The sequence below is a fragment of the Capsicum annuum genome, chromosome 5 (genome assembly GCF_002878395.1).
Source record: "Capsicum annuum cultivar UCD-10X-F1 chromosome 5, UCD10Xv1.1, whole genome shotgun sequence".
Lineage (NCBI taxonomy): Eukaryota > Viridiplantae > Streptophyta > Magnoliopsida > Solanales > Solanaceae > Capsicum > Capsicum annuum.
The window spans coordinates 47,462,929-47,481,663 of NC_061115.1; the positions used below are offsets into that span (position 1 = coordinate 47,462,929).

General features: G+C 32.9%; 1 pseudogene; it reads left to right on the forward strand.

Moving 5' to 3' along the window:
* Nucleotides 1–18,252, forward strand: part of LOC107871756 — an 82,901-nt pseudogene extending 64,649 nt beyond the window's left edge.
* The last annotated feature ends 483 nt before the right edge of the window (nt 18,253–18,735 follow it).

The following is an 18,735-nucleotide window of genomic DNA, read 5'->3' on the forward strand; positions in this document are numbered from 1 at the left end:
TATTGCATAAGTTATCAGTGTTAACATATTACCCAACTAACTACAAATTATTATTTCATTTAAACATATCTATTATTTTTTTAGGTTATGCATCTATGGATTGTGCGTACTGAGCAGGAGTTGGGGATAACTTCTTTTATTAATCTAGGTCCTGTTGATACAATAGCTGACCCAATGATGGAGTTAATAAAAAAGAAATTGGATGGAGCAACATCATTAAGAAGATCAGTTAGGCAAGGTCACCTAATGTTGAGGCTTTTCATGACCAACTTACTACAACAGATTTGGATGCTGCTTCTGGGGGTGTTGCTGGTAGAGTTTTTAATGTTAGTGGCTGACATATTGATGCTGATACTGCTACCACTCATGATGATGAGCATGTTTATGCTTAAGAGAAAATAGATATGTTTGAAATCACCCCTTATAGTGGTTCCTTTCACCCTTACAGTAGTTTCTCTCACCCCCTTTATCCTCATATTCTCATTGAAAATTCAACGAGTGCATGGATAGACACAATAAACTATTTGAAAAAATAAATTCTCTCACTAATACTATCGAGGAATTAAAATTCAAGAGAGGTGTCATACTATCCAAGAAGGTGAGAGAACCATTAGAAAGAAGAAAAAAGCAATTAGACATATACTCTCAAATATGAAACCAAAAAAATGAAACTCTTCCTCATCCAAAAGTTAATGAAGTTCAGGAGCTATTGGAGCAGGTGGACATATACGCGAAACTTGACGTCAAACAGAAGGCCGTTCTGAGAAAGTCCATAAATTTCAAGCAACGCACAAAAACTTTCACCATGAATACCTTTTACCCCAAGACTTCAAGAAGATAATAGATATTGAAGTGTGGTATGTGGAAATGGTAATTTAAATTTTCCTAACCTATCCTTCCAATCTACTCAATAAAGAAGAAGCTACGTAACAGATGTGTCATCTGTTGCAACAATTGGGTATTCTGGTTCAACTGGTGGTGGTTCTGTTGCAACAGATTAGCCATATGTTGCATAAGTTGCATTAGATAGGTAATATATTAATAAATTCAGATAATCATGTGCAACAGATGGACCATCTATTGCATCTTTCCACTCCATTTTTCTTTTTTAAAATTACTAACCTATTTAAAAATTATCTTCTTAATCATAGTATTTGTTAGTTTCTGGGTTCGAATGGGATAAAGATATGATTAATTATCTTAAAGGGAAGATGCCATATTCATACGAAAAGGACTAGAGCAACGTAAAGAGAGTTCTTTCAATCAAGAACGTGGATGTAAAACATTTTCTGGCTCTTGAGATACTACTCAAGGAGGGAATGATGAAAGTTTAAGACATCAACTTAACTGTCTTCGATGAGACAAATTATTTTACCATGATGCAGTAACTATTGGACTTGTTCCCTAACTTTTTTAGGCAGAGTAAACTGATGAACCATTTGCCAGCAAAAAATGTTGAATACGAGATAGGATTTTGAAAGTCAAAATAAGGACCTTCCAAAAAATAAAATCGGTGTCATGTGCAGGTCGTACGCCATTGCACACATCAAATGTTTGCTAATCGACATAGAAATGAACAACCCAACAACCTTTCTGTGTGACAACACTGTGGAAAGGATGTAAGAGGTATGGGTTAATGGGGTATTAACTAAATAGTTGGAGCCTGTGTATAAAAAAGAAGATGTAAAAACACAAATATCGTGACAATTTTTATTTCAAGTCACTTTACTTTACATTTAGTGACAATTTTTTATATTTGATGAAAATTGAATTTTTTTTATAATGCAATAGATTATCTATATATTACAACAGATAGTCTATCTATTCTGACAGATAGTTTATCTGTTGCAATAGGTTGGTCATCTGTTGTATTATGCAGATATTTATATCTTAGTCTATCTTTTGCAATAGATAGTTTATATATTGGAACAAATCAAAACAGTAGGAAAACCTATTTGATAATTTCCAACAGATGACCTACATGTTGCAACATATGTATAAATCTATTTGATAATTTCCAACAGATATATCAACTATTGCAACAACTACATTATCTGTTACAATATTTGAATCTAGTATTCCATTTCAATTAATAAGTTCAAATGTCAGGATAAAATAAAATTCTTAGACAAAATAAAATAAATTGAAGCCTTCAAAAATTACATGAAATAAATCAACAAATAAATAAAATGTAAAGAAATTGTTATGGGTACAGATGATCTACTCAACAAAAAAACAACAATGTAAGTTTTGGTACCAAAAATTCATAAGGATAGGTTATTACTTTGAAAGAATCATGCTATAAAGATCTACTCAATATGGACAAGTTGTTCTTCATCCGGTGCTATGAAATTCGGCTTTGGCCGTTGTGGATCTTTAATGTCACTTGAGTACAGTGTCTAAGCTTTTGTTTTTCTGTATTTCCATAAAAGAGTAGAATATATTTTACGGAGAAATACAGCATCAAGTCCATCATTTAGGACTTGTAATCCATCGCTCTAATACTCGGCATAAGTGGAAACAAAAAGACCATAATCCCTATGCTTGTAAAAATTAGATAATCTATATCTTGTAATTAATGTAAGCGTTGTGAAATTTATGAAATAAAACTAAATCATGATACTTGATTGATACTTACAGGATACCAATGGATTTTTGAGCAATTCCTTCAACATATTCTACATTAAATGAATTGCCCTTTTTATCCCGATATGCTTCAATCCTCGACCAATCAGTATGAACCTTTTGATCAAAAAATCCACTTATATCAAGGTAAGCAGGAAATATTTTGGATATATTTTATATCTTAAATGATGGCCCAGAACGTCTCTTTCCTAACATCAAGTCGCAAACTTAGATGCACCTCTTTTTTAGAACGATGATAGCCAATACCCAAAGGAATTCATCACCATAATTGATTTGAGATGTACACTTCATTGACCAAATTCCAAGGTAAGCCAACTGAAATGCTAAAACCTTTGTTGATGTTGATTAAGCATTCCTCCTTTTGAGAAACTTCTAGCTGTTGTTGACAATACCTATCATAGGCATTATTGATGTAAACTTTCTACAAATAATTTCCTGTCGTGTATCTATATTATTCTGGTGTTTGCAACTTAGCCTTCTTTCAGAGGTAGTAAGAAATGACATCGATGTGCTGTACATATTATCAATTAAATATTTTGGATTACGTGATAATAAAATTAATCGATAGATACAATTAAATAAAGTATTTATAGTAAGATGTATGACATTTAAACTTCATCATTCCATCATGTTTAGGGATGTGACATCAAATAGATCCAATTCTTCAATCTGAGATGTGCAAAAATAAAGTCAAACATATCAAAACCAAGACCTGATTTGTTCACTTTATAGTGTTCGTTATTTTATTTTTTGCATGATATATATGTGTTAATGTCATATTTTTACAACAAGAATTGTATAAATCAATATCTTTAAAAATAATTTATGTACCCACCGGCATAATACTTTAACAGCCTATCGATAATCCATTCTGAATAGTCATTGATCAACTTTGTTAATTTTTTTAGAGCCTCATCTGAGATGTTGAGCCTTTCAAATGGGTAATTCTTTCATTATTCCGGACTGACAGACTTCACTTTTTATTCGTCTTTGGAAGCAGTTGATAGATTATCAACTGTGATATCATGCTGTTCAACAGTAGCTTCTATTGAGACATTCATCTGGAAAACTAGAATTGTCAATGCTAATCATACAGATACAAAAAAAGGAAAAAGATAACTCATCTGTTTTAACAAATCAAACAGGTCTTCCTCTTATTTTAAATTTTACTAACAGATTACCTATTTGTTGTAATAGATGGATGACCCATCTGTTGCAACATAAGACTCATCTATTTGGAAAAACAAAAATAGTAGGAAGTCTTGATTTAATTTGTCCCAACAAATGACCTATCTGTTGCAGTAGATAGGTCATATGTTGGTATAAATTAAAATAGTAAAAAGACCTATTTGAATTGTTAAAATAAACAAAACAAATGTTGCAACAGATAATGCATCTGATGCAACAGGTTAGTCAACTGTTGCAACAGATGCATATTTATTTGATAATTTTCAGCAGATGTATCATCCAATGAAACATATATGTAGTCCGTTGGTTTGTTGGAATAGATGACATATATTCATCAAAAGTGTAAGACAAAGACAAAGGAGTTGCAATTTTGCTTTTTTGATGCTTGATGATGCCTTAGAAATTTCTTTCCTTCCCTTCTTAGCCGCCTTAATCTCTAATAGAGTGTATGGATATGAAATTCTCTTTGATGGAATTACATCCCTATTAGATGTCAATTTCTTTATAGAAGTAATTAGTCCATTAATAGCATTAATCACTCTATCATGTTTCGCTTTGCAGTCTAGAATTTGCATGCAGAACATTCGCTAGAAGGAGCAAAATATGTAAAACCAATATGATCATAATCATAATGGTTTATTATTTCAAAAACATTAAGAGGAGCATCATTATCCCTAACAGCAACACTACCAACAACTCTATTACCGCTAACACCATCAGGAACAACAAGCCCATCATCTAAAATTATTATTTTTCTTGTGATGGTTGTTGCTCAAAACAATTCTTTTTTATTTTATCGATGAACTCAGGGTTCGATAAAGTTTGCACTGATCATAAAATAAGAAAAATGGCATTTTCAACTCTCGATTGGTCGGAACAAGCCAAAGATAGACAATCTAAAATAAATAAGTACATATATTAGAATGATGATTAAATCATTTAAAAAATTATTAATTAAAATAAAAACTTAATTAGAATTAGACTTACTACTTTCTTCGGGGGGGGGGGGGGGGGTTGGTGGTGGTTAAAGAGATCAAGAAATTTTGTATTTTTATCAGTTTTAGCTGACAACCATATCAGGATTCTTGGACATGAAACTTATTCCTGGTAGTTCACTTATTGTCTCAAATACGGAATGACTTTAAATTCCCAAGCCAATAAAATAACTCTAATAAATCAAAAGCATTATTCAATAAAAAAATAAATGAATCATAATAAAGGAAATATTTACCATGAAAGCCCATAAAAAGCCATATAAGTTGACTGTCTTTGGCATTAACGGAGTCAGTAAATATTTGACAGTTATTTTAAAGCTTTCATAACCCTAAGAATAACTGTTAAATGCCTCAAGTTCCTTTGAGAGCTTTATTAAACCAAGTGGTTTGTTGTTGTTAATGTCTCTCATCTAAAGAATATTATGTTCATACAAAATCAAGAACAATGATTGTTTGTGGTTCTTTGAAAGTCTTTTACCTTTCAACGCTTCTATCAAATTTTTGTTTTTAAAACTTGGACCAACTAGGGACACCAAGTCATCACCCTCACTTGACTTACTTTTGCCTTTTTTAGGTGTGCGGGGTACTTTTTTCTGGTTAGAATAGGTATTATTTGAGAATGAGAAGGAGAAGAAGGATAACATTTTAGTCTAGTAACTATGACAAACTCCTTCCAACCAAAATAAATAGACATGCCACTGTAATTTATCGACACCTCATCCATCTTATCTTTATTTTCATACTTAAACCTATGTTTCAGATGATTATATACTATTTTTATTTGGAAACGAGCATTGTTGTCCTTTGGCAAATTAAGATATTGCCCAAAGTAGCTGCCCTTGAAATAAGCATCCAATTTTCAGTCTCGAAGTATTTTTCTAAGGGCATCAAAAGATTTTCCCATGGCTTACTTAACCACGAAATCACCAGTTAAATTTTTGACACCATCGCACAATATTCTCACAGGATAACTATCAATGCTGAAGGTTTAGACCAACTCTTCACTGGAAGGGCTATTAGTATTTGGATCATCTCTTTTCATCCCAATGTTCCTTATCTTCTGCTTTAGATTGAGATAACATTTGTAAATCAAGCTCATAGAGTGGTGGATATAGCCTAGCTACTTCACATGTTCCTTTACTTGGACTTGAGTCGATTTCTTTTTCTTTTTGGAGCCATATTATCTAAAAATAACAAAAAATAAAAAATATTATAATTGATTAAAGCATCGTTAATTAAAGAATAACAATAAATCTAACATGTACAACACAGTAAAATAATAGTTCCAACAGATCACACATATGTTGTAACAAGTGTGTTATATATTGTAATATATAACAAACCTAATGCAATAGATGGGTAATCTATTGTAAACAGTAAAAATAGTTTCTATACTATAGTGATTTCGTTCAATAGATCACTCATCTGTTGAATAGATAACTGGTCTGTGCAACAGATCATTTATCTATTGCAACATATGAGTGATTTGTTACAACTGTTATCAACTGTTAATATTAGTTAGATTTCTTCCAATAGAAGCATAATCTATTGCAACAGATGTGTTATTGTAACAACTCGATTTTTTAAAACTGGAACGTCACACAGTGCTTATGACCCCGAAGGACCACAAGCTAACCCTTTATTGATATCTGTACATGAACACTATATAATATAAAAAATAAATGCATAAACTCGCCATAAGGTTCCAAACATATAAAAATACTCAAAACTTAAAACTAAATACTGATATATCTGTCTGAAAAGCCTCTAAATTGTCTGAACTATGGAGTTGATGGGATATGCCCCCAAATAACTCCATCAACTAAAAAAAAGTTTCATGAAATAATAAAACAAGGATCGTCGTCGAATGAAGAGGACTCACTTCTATGTCTACTGCTGCTGACTGGGACTGAATTGTTGAGGGTACTCGAGGTCTCGTGCCTCTGAATCTATGGTGTCAAATAAAACACCATAGAGCAAATGCGTTAGTATGGGAATGTACCGAGTATGTAGATGAGGTAAGGCTAAATACAAGGGCTCATGCATGAATAATTACTTAACTGAATAATCATGAAAGTTCCAAATGAGAACACATACATGAATGCACAAACCATAATCACAACTATCACAACTCTAAATACTAAAACTCGGATACCACTTTACTGACATCTGAACTCACTACTAACATCAAGATACTGAATCACTGAATCATCTGATACTGATAACTGATTAACTGAATATACTCACATCAATGACTAAATTCTGAGCTTACTACTCTTGACTGACTGAATCGGAGATCAACCTCTCTAACGGATGATTTTAGAATCTATTATTATAAATGATAAGAAAATGATCATGTCCGAATCTGAAAACAAGAATACTCAACAAGATCAGAGACTGAGATCAAGCCTATCTGATGGATGATCTCTAGATATGATAACAAGCATACTTAACTAAATCTGAGACTGAGATCAAGCCTATCCAATGGATGATCTCTAGATATGATAATGAATAATTGTATGTGAGACCAAGCCTATCTGACGGATGGCCCATGAATCAATGGAACTATCTGAGTTTCTCACAGAGATAAATAACTGTATCTGACAGTCCTGATTTCTAAAGATTGATACCAAAACTGCAACTGTGGGAAGTAGTTACTTAACCGACATGTCCCGACCTCCACTGGTGGAGTCCAACCTATAACCCCAGCTGAAAGGGTGTCAATACCGTGCCACAGGTAAAAACCTATATGGTCAAGCATCTCTAACAGATGACCCTCGCAAAAAGTCAGCCTAAGGCAATATAATAGTCAAACCTCTCTCTACGAGTGACAACCTCTACTGATGGTAAATCCTACATCCTGTGCTAGCTATGCAGTTCTGGAGTTTAGGGATTGCTCCTAACAACTTGGCCTTTTTTTAACGGGGAGCCTCCATCCCTTCCTATGCTCGGTGCTAGATCCTACTCCCAACTGAAAGACTTTGAACTAAATTTTTTTAACTAAACACAAATTGAACTAAATCTGATACTGATCACATTTCTCAAATGATCTGACTGAGTTAAGATAAATTCACATAGTTTTGTATCTGACAGAATACTACTGAATCACGGTATCTAACTGATGATACAAAGTTTGATTAGATTACTTGGTTATTATCGAGGCCAGAACTAAACACTTGAATACTACAAGATCTGAGCTGAGTACAGAACTGAGGCTAGATTACTAGTGATACAGGGATTACGAAGATTACTGAGATTTCTTAAGTTCTGTATCTATCTGAGGATACAAAATTCTATAATTCACTGAGTTCTGAGAATCATGGCCTGACTGGGATTATCGTGGAAACTAACACACGCTCTAGAAAATAGCTAAATTATCGGGTATAAATACCCCCAGGACTCGATAACATAAAAGTAAAACATAACATCCTTGACTAGTCATAACTGCAGTTATTCATTTGTCATAACAATCACTACAACATCTCTTCAAGCATGTATGAATCATAACCATATATTCTTAAGCATTTAGGAATCATAACATATATTCACCATCACAATCACTAAGGCATCACTTCAAGTAGTTAGGAATCATAGACATATAATAGCGTAGGGGAAACATGATATTAGATCATAATCCATTCAACAAGGTCTTTCATCAAGTACTTCGCACATATATTAGTTTTGGCATGTATTGGATAGAGCATGATTGGGAAAATTTCATACTATCATGTCACAATATACTCGTCAAGCATTTGACATGTATTAAAGACTTAGCATGTATCAAAGAGCACAAAATTGGGGAATTTCCCACTATCATGTCTCAACTTTTTCACTAAGGCCTTTCAACAAACACTAGGCATGCATGGATTGCACCTAATTGGGAATTTCATGCTATCATGACACAATTCATTCACTAAGGCATTTCATCAAATACTAGGCATGCATGTGTTGCACCTAATTGGGAATTTTATGCTATCATGCCACAATTCATTCACTAAGGCATTTTATCAAATACAAGGCATGTAATGGTTGTACCTAATTGGGAATTTCATAATCAACATGCTATCATGGCCCTAATTCCTTCACATAAGCATTGTATCAAACATATGAAGAACATGCTTTGAATTTTCAACCATTTCTACACTTAATTGACATGAACCCATCATCTAACAAGCAACTTAAAGAGGATTTATCATGAACATCACATGAATTTCACATACTAGGGTCAAATCTTGAAAACCTTGTAAACAAACATGAATCAAAACTCAATAACAGTTGGAACATCAATTTCAACTCGTATAAATCATGGAATCTCATAAACATAAAATCATAGAGATTTAGAAAAGGGTCTTTAAGATTCTTGGATGAAAGGTACCCAAGATTCAACATCTACATACCTTGGGAAACTTCTTTCTTGAAGGTTCTTGGAGAGATTCTTGATTTCTTGACATCTCTTGATCTCTCTTGATTTTTCTTGAAGAAGAAATAAGGGTTTTGATATTGAAAGAAATACTAATTTTGAGGTTATGTATGAATGAGAAGTTATGTTCTTTGATTTGATGTGATTGGGTGTTAAATAGGGTGGAAAAAGACCCAAAAAATCTCTTTGAAATGGTGTTTTAGCGCTGTTTCGGACAAAATAGACGGTCTGAGTGATGGACCGTCACTCTGGTGACTAACCATCACTATAACCATCATTTTTGTTGTATAAAATGGCCTTACTTCTTCAGTTTTGATGGCCAAACCGAGGGCCATCGCTGACTTGACGGTCTGTCAGTTTGCCCGTCGCTCCTGGGCAGCTCGGACAGCTCTCAGTAAAATGGTCATAACTTCTTACTCCGATACCAAATTTTGGTAAAATTGGTATTTCTGGAAAGATAATTCAATTATATATCTATTGGTGAGTCATGAGATCAAAAATTATTTGTAGAATGGGATATATACTCATTTGAAGTTGACTAAAGCAAAGTTCTTCTCAAGAATTCAATCGGTAAGGGATATTTTGATTCGTCCAATAGCTAGGACGTATTTAAGGGATTAATACACATAAAAATTGATCATAAAACTACCAAATCACTAAGATTTATTTCTCATGAGCTTGAATCATGGTTCTACTATCGGTTGGGATTCTCAAGGTATTATAGTTAACGTAGGAAGAAATCAAAGTCTTGGACATATCGTCCTATTGGAATAGTTGATAAGATTTCATCCAATATATTGTTCATATATTGCATTAGATAATTCATATTTTGCCTTAGATGATTCAATTGTTGCATTAGATGGTTCAGCTGTTTGATATGTGAGCAAAAGCTAACATATTTAATGTTTTTTAGCAGAAAATAATTGTGAATTCTGAAGCAACTCTTGTTGTTTTGATGTGTTTGATCATGATATTACAGTAAAAGGGTGGGTGAATAAAAACAAATGACAATGGAGCAAAAGAGTTGAAAATCTAAGCAAAAAAGAAGAAATCATGGCTGACGACCTCCGTGATACGTCGTCAACCTTATGATAGCTTATCAGCATTGGCATCAACCTTAACTAGAAACTTGAAGCCTGAGAAGAAGTTCTAACGACGTTGGTGATAATACATCAAGTTGGTGATAAGGCATCATGAAAGGCGTCAGCCTAAACCAGAGAATTGAGTTTAAAGAAGAAATTTGATGACGTTGGTGATACGACATCAGATCGGTGATGTGGTGTCAGCTACATCGTTAGCCTAAGAAAGAACCTGAAGGCAATAGAAGCCTCTCTGACGCTATCCGTGATAGGGTGTCAACTTCTTAATGCGGCATCAGCCTGGGCGTCACTTATTACGAACAATTTTATTCATTTTGTTATTTTATTTCCTTAATTAGGATTTAGTATAAATAGCATCTTTTAGGATTTTTGATTAAGGAATAATTCATATATCAGACATCAACTCTAAGAAGTGAGACACATATTTTTGCTCTCTTTCATAAAATATTCTTGTGTTTTTCGTATCAACTATTTTTGGGGTTTCTACCTTGTGATTAAATCGGAGGAACTACTTGTTGTTTTCTACCCATTCGTAAGTTTATCATTATAATCATGAATTCAAATTTTTATTTCGTTCATCAAATCATGAGCGGCTAATTTCATTAGCCGGAGTTATGGGATCCATGGATATGGGTTTGATATGATACTAGGTGTTTAACGGATTCAAAGAGTAGTAAAACATCATGAGATTCTGTTGTTTTAACTAAAATCTAGTGGTTGCAAAAATTAGGTTATTCCTTAGGTTTTATTTGCTTCTAACGGAGAAATAGACTAGAGGACGTGAATTATCAACAGGGACTCGAAAGCTACCAACCTTCTGTTTAATGATTAATGCCGTAACTGGATTAATCTGCTTGAGATAAAATCCTATTTGAAATAGATAAGTTATCTAAGTTCAAGAGAATTAGTTAATAAATTGTCTGGTGAGGTTGAGAGATAAGCCAGATAGTATAATCGTCAAGGATATTCTGCTATTCTACTTATTCTGAGAATCTCTAGCATTACCTAGTATCTGTTAATTCCTGAAACCTTTGGTGAACATAGCTCTAGTTTTCCATTGGACTGATTTCAAATACTAAAATATTGAAAGTGAAAATTAACTCTCTGTGAACCTTGAACCCCTATTTTATCTTTTTTATATCGATTGTTTGAACTAAACTTGTAGCTATAATTTCAAACTAGTTTAATCGCCACTCACATTATTCCCTGTGGATTCGACCCCGACTTCGAAGTTGGGTAAATATATTGACGACGACCGCTTTGCACTTATTTGAGGTGTAAGTTGAGCGTTATCAAAAATGGCGCCATTGCCGGGGAACAATTTGGTATATTGAGTTGGTTTGGAATTTTAGCCTACTTTCTTGAATTCAAACTTGTAAATATTTGTTTGTGATTTTCTTTGTTTCTTGTGTTAGGTAGATTTTCTTTATTTTTGTTTATTTCTTACTATGGCATCATGGAATGAATGTAAGTTTGATGGTTGGAAATTTTATCTGGATGATCCATGTTCATATTGTGATGGACCCCACTTTTGGCAAAATTGTAGATATGCTCCTCGGAGAGAGCTGTGTGCACCATATCCATCTTACCAGGAGTATAATTCTTCTTTATGTGGTGGTCAAGATGGACATTGGAGTGATTTCCCAAATGCTCACTCCCCTATTACGCTAACCCAAGTTCTAGTTCATCTTATGAGTATGACAGGTCTTATGGTCAAAAAAAAGAAAGAACGCAGCACTAGAAAGAGTGACATTAAAGCTATGCTTCAACTAATGTTGGATCGTATAGATATAATGAATGATACCATATGTGACATACGTCAAGACATTAGGGCATTTAACGAGGGAAGAGAAAGGATAAAAGAGATGGATATCGAGGTCAATCATCCAAAATACTTTTCTACATTATGTTTAGATGATATCTTGTCTGTGGATTCATTTAAAATAATGGAAGAGTGTGATGATGAAGAGCAAGATTCCTATACTAATGATGAGCTTGATGTTGATCAACCCTTGGAGATTTCCTAACCAATTGTGCCAACCTTGAGGGATGATTCCAAGATTGAGGGAATGGTGCTAGAGGCAAAAGAAGAAGCCAAGCTAATCTCTTATGAAGACTCTAGCCTAATTTAAAATAAAAATGTTGAGAAGATGAATAAAAGTGAGTGTGTAGAGGATAGTGTAAATTTTGAAGTAGGATATGTGGGGCCACACTCAAAGCATTTTTTCACATTATGTTTAGATGATATCTTGTCTGTGGAATCATCTAAAATAGTGAAAGACTGTGAAGATGAGGAACAAGAATCCTATATTCTTTATTTTACAATTGATAAGCAACACAAAAACACACCTCACTTTAAAGATGAGTTGTTTACCATGCACCATCCATTACTCAGTTTCTTAATCTTTGTAACACCTTCCTATGAGCGAGGCAAAAAGATGGATTCTAAGTTAGGGGTGAAATTCATATCCTCAAGGTAGAGGAAAAAGCTAAGTTGGGTCGTGCCGCGACGTTAAACTAGGCAGTTCTTGGGAGGTAACCCAAGGTAATTTGTTGTTTTTATTCTTATTATGTGATTGACATTAGATCTTCGCACCAATGGTGCCACAGGTATGTTTCTAACTCTCTTGTTTTTATTTGACGTGTTGGGAACAATGCATGATATTAAGTTGAGGGTGGGGCTACTTGTGGGTGTTGATGTCCTCCGTGGATTTTTATTGCCGTGCCTCTTTTCCCCAAAGTCTTGTTCCTAGTAGAGCCAACATGTTTAGGCGTATTATTTTTGCTTTGTGATGTGTTGTGGTTAGCTGGGAGAAAAATAAGTATCTATGGCAGTTGACATATTTTTAGTTAATTTTTCTTGGAATGGTAACTACCTCTCCAATTGTCTATATGGTAGCTGTGTGAATTGTATTCATGTGTAACCACTGTGCATCTTTTTATGGCATTAAGTTTTAGTTGCTTGATAATCACTGCTAATAATTGCACGAACTGGATGAGTAGTAGCTGGCAATACACTTGTGTGCCTGGAACTTCGTTCTTAGAGTGAGTGTTTTTGTGCAAATCCCCATATTTTGACTTTTGAGATGAGAGAAAAAAGGGATTTTCTTTGTTGTGAGGGCACAATAGTATCTTGCTAGGTTACTTACTTATTTGGGTAGTGTTATATTGCTACATGCATGACTGTTGGTACTTAATTGATTCCATGGCTAATCCTTTGTGTTACACTATTGCTTTTCAATAATATACACAGTAATTTAAGTTGGTTGACTTTGGAGGTGGTAACTGAGTTTTGAGGTAAAATAGTTGTTGACTGCTGAATGTTCTTTGTATTCTCTTAGTTAGTTTGTTGCTTGAGGACAAGCAATTATTTTAAGTTGAGGGTGTTGATGTGTGAGCAAAAGCTAACATATTTAATGCTTTTTAGCTCAAAATAATTGTGAATTCTGAAGCAACTCTTGTTTTGATGTGTTTTCTCATGATATTGCAGTAAAAGGGTGGAGGAATAAAAACAAACGACAATGGAGCAAAAGAGTTGAAAATCTGAGCAAAAAAAAAGAAATCATGGCTGACGACCTCCGTGATACGTCGTTAGCCTTGTGATAACTTATCAGCATTGGCGTCAACCTTAACCAGAAACTTGAAGCCTGAGAAGAAGTTCTGACGATGTTGGTGATAAGACATCAAGTTGGTGATAAGGCATCATGAAAGGCGTCAGCCTAAACCAGAGAATTGAGTTTAAAGAAGAAATTTGACGACGTTGGTGATACGACGTCAAATCGGTGATGCGGTGTCAGCTATATCGTTAGCCTAAGAAAAAACCTGAAGGCAACTGAAGCCTCTCTGACGCTATTCGTGATAGGGTGTCAACTTCTTGACGCGGCATCAGCCTGGGCATCACTTATTACGGACAATTTTATTCATTTTGTTATTTTATTTCCTTAATTAGGATTTAGTATAAATAGCATCTTTTAGGGTTTTTGATTAAGGAATAATTCATCTATCAGACATCAACTCTAAGAAGTGAGACACGTATTTTTGCTCTCTTTCATAAAATATTCTTGTGTTTTTCGTATCAACTATTTTTGGGGTTTCTACCTTGTGATTAAATCGGAGGAACTACTTGTTGTTTTCTACCCATTCGTAAGTTTATCATTATAATCATGAATTCAACTTCTTATTTTGTTCATCAAATCATGAGCGGCTAATTTCATTAGTCGGAGTTATGGGATCTATGAATTAGGGTTTGATATGATACTAGGTGTTTAACGGATTCAAAGAGTAGTAAAACATCATGAGATTCTGTTGTTTTAACTAAAATCTAGTGGTTGAAAACATTAGGTTATGCCTTAGGTTTTATTTGCTTCTAACGAAAAAATAGACTAGAGGACGTGAATTATCAACAGGGACTCGAAAGCTACCAACCTTCTGTTTAATGATTAATGCCGTAACCGGGTTAATCTGCCTGAGATAAAATCCTATTGGAAATAGATAAGTTATCTAAGTTCAAGAGAATTAGATAATAAATTGTTTGGTGAGGTTGAGAGATAAGCCAGATAGTATAATCGTCAAGGATATTCTGCTATTCTACTCATTCTGAGAATCTCTAGCATTACCTAGTATCTGTCAATTCTCGAAACCCTTGGTGAACATAGCTCTGTTTTCCATTAGACTGATTTCAAACACTAAAATATTGAATGTGACTATTAATGCTCTGTGAACCTTAAACCCCCATTTTATCTTTTTATATCGATTATTTGAACTTAACTTGTAGCTATAATTTCAAACTAGTTCAATCGCCACTCACATTATTCCTTGTGGATTCGACCCCGGCTCTGAAGTTGGGTAAATATATTGACGACGACATCCTTGCACTTATTTGAGGTGTAAGTTGAGCGTTATCACTATTGTATCAGATGATCCATCTGTTGTATCAGATGGTTCATCTGTTGCAGAAATTATCAGTAGCAAGATTTTGTTCAATATAAAAACAACAATATCACCATTTAATATCAAATACACCATTTTTACCAAGAACAATAACAAATCAACCCAACAACACCAACACAACACAAACACCAAGAATATCAATAGTGACCAAAAACACCAAAATTGCTGTTTTGTTTGTACAAACACAAACAACAAAAATCAAACTTCAAACAACTCAATAGACACCAACAAATCAAATGAACAGTTCGATAACAAGAACTACAATAACAAAAAAATAGTATTTCACTCCAAAAAGAGAAGAGAAGAAATACCAGATTTCTTCAGTCCCCATTTCAAATTTAAGAAGCAAATGTTGAAAGTATTAACCAATACTAGAAGAGAAGTTGTCTCAAGTTTTTATTTTTCTTAATAACTAAAAATTCGTAATTTTTTGCCCGTGAAAGAAGAAAAGGGACGATGAAGAACTTGAAGATGTTGTCGTCGGAGAGTAATGCTATTACATCGATTGACGATTGAAAGTTGTTAAGGAAGTCATAACCCCACTATTTGTCGCCGGAGGTTGAAGTCGCTGGGAATTGAAGGAAGAAATTTATAAAACTATTGGTTGGGAGAAACTTGAGAGAAACAATTGAGATAGAAGAGGGAAGAGAGAAGAGAGACACTTGATTTGGAGAGGAGAAGGGTGTGGGTTGATTTATAATTTTGAAAAGATTAGAATGCTTTGAAAATATTAATCAAGTCCACAATTAACTTAATTAAGTTTTCTAATTATGTTTGATCCTTTAAGTTGGTCAATGTCACCAATCCTTCATTCAAGACTTAAAAAACACTTTTCCTTCAATTTTCTCCAGTTGATACATTTAACTAATTCAATTTGTTTTTTTTTTCCTAATCATTCGATTATGGATTGAAAGTAATCACATCTAATATATGCTTCATTCATGATAGATTTTAATCTATTTTTTAAAAGAATGAAATAGTGGAATAAATTCAAAACTAAATTTATTCTTTTTGTGTTTTGGTTCTGCATTTTAGAAATAAAAGTGAGCATATCTTTTAAATAATTTTCACCCAAAATACATACAAAATTGAATTAACGTAAGTTTAAATTTTTAATACCTAAATACACTATTTATTTATATTATTATTATTATTATTATTATTATTATTATATCTTAATATTATTAGTATACTACCACCACCACATGTAGGCACTACTATTATTACTACTACTGTTATTTATTTATTTATATATTATTATTATTAAATATTTAAAGTTTATTTAGGACTTTTCAACTATGAATTTCTAATTTTAATCTAACAAATTCTTTTTTTTTCTTCTTCTAAAAGCCTAATATTTTCAAATTCAAATAATTCTAAATCTTTTATTAAAATATTATTAAAGTTTTGTCCTAAAACTGCTAAGTGACTTATTCTTATGCTGACACTTGACTTCTTATGCTACTTTATATATATATATATATATATATATATATATATATATATATATATATATATATATATATATATATAAAATCGCAGCCATAGTAGACCAAATACATTAATAGAATTTATCATTTTCCTCTTCTGAATGAAGTTTAATGGTGAATCATTTTTAAGTTCTATCACTAAGATCATTCATTCACAAGTATTATTATAATTAATATATATTTATATTTTTGTCCATAAATATATAATGATATATTTTTATTAGAATATGATATATAATTAATTAGTAGTTATCTTTTTGTCCATAATGTTATGACTTAACAGAGGCTTGTTCGTAATCCAATTTTCAACTTGAGGACTTCCCACTTTTAGTATATCTTTAACATATTAATGTGAACATCATTACAAAATTGATTTGAAATTTTTACCCTTCATTAAAAATATCTGCTTTAAACAAAATCATCTTTTCACCTTATTTTTCCTAGTATTTTGTATAGTATTAAATATTGATTACGACCAGAAAAATAGGCAAAAGTCCTTTTCCAACTAAAATTGGTTTAGTCTCAAAAATAGGCAAAAAAATGTACACAAAATTTTAGCAAAATATTTTTTGTAACTAAAGTACATTTGGTCCAAAAAAGGCAAAAATATATGATAAGTCCAAATCAATTAAACTGTAATAACTATTTGGTTAAGTCTTTCCATAGTTGATTTAATAACCAAGCATACAAAATCTAATATGATTATTGGGCAGCAACTATGATTATCAGTCTAGAGAATCTCTAGCTTTAGGGACTTACATGATTTAGAGAATCTCTATCTTTTCTTTACATGTTAACGTTTGTGCAGAAGTTATTTAAGATTTTTGAATTGATTAAATTTTATATCAATTATGGTCAACTTTTGATTCTGCACCCGATTTTTCTTTCTTATTTATATATGTAGGTTTTCGTTCATTCATGATGATTTTAGGTACTTATTTAAAATTTTTGGAACTCCTCGTCTTCTCAAAAACAGAAAAGTTCCTCTTCTTCTTCTACAGATTTTTCAAGCTTTTCATCTGCCTTCACTTCCAAGCAAAACTAAGAAAATCAGATAGCTCGTACTAAGCAAACTGCCTGTAAGTCCACTGGAGGAAGGCTCCAAGGAATCAACTTGCCACCAAGGCTGCCCATAAATCTTCCCTAACCACTAAAGGAGTTAAGAACCTCATCGTTACGGGCCAAGAACTATTGCTCTTTGTGAAATCTACAAGTACCAAAAGAGTACCGATATTTTGATCTTCAACTTGTCATTCCAGAGGCTTATTAGTGAAAATGCTTAGAATTTCAAGACTAATTTGCATTTTTAGATTCATGATGTGTTGGCCTTGCAGGGGGCAATTGAGGCGTATTTTATTGGGTTGTTTGAGTATACGAATTATTGTGCTAATCATGCTAAGCGTTTTACCATCATGCCTAAGGATATCTGTGTTGCTAGATGTATCAGGGGAGAAAGGGCTTAGAATGGTTTTGTTTCATTGTTTCTTAAATTGCTAAAAGTATCTTTTACAATTTTTATTATTTTTTCTTCTTAGGATATTTGTATTGGTAGGTTTATAGGTGGTATCAATGGTTGTGGATTAATGAATATTTGACAATATATAGTCAATTTTATTGGTTAGAAAAATTGGAACATAAAATAAATATATGGAAGAAATTAGTCGTATATATTTACACGTCAATAGAAATTTTATCCGGTAGGATTTTGTTTACCTCTTAACGTTGTTGTCCTAATAATCTAAACTTTCAAATTGTTATAATAAGTTATGAGAGGATGTATATAGTTGTTAGAGGTGGTGATTGGAGTTTCTTTTTTAGAAAATTTTGGTCTCACACGCCGTCGTTGGAAGTGAAAGACTTGTCAGAGAGTTTTTATTGAACGAAGAAAGGTGTTGTTACTAAGGTGATGATGAAAGTGAGAACTGTACTTTGTTATTATTGCTCTA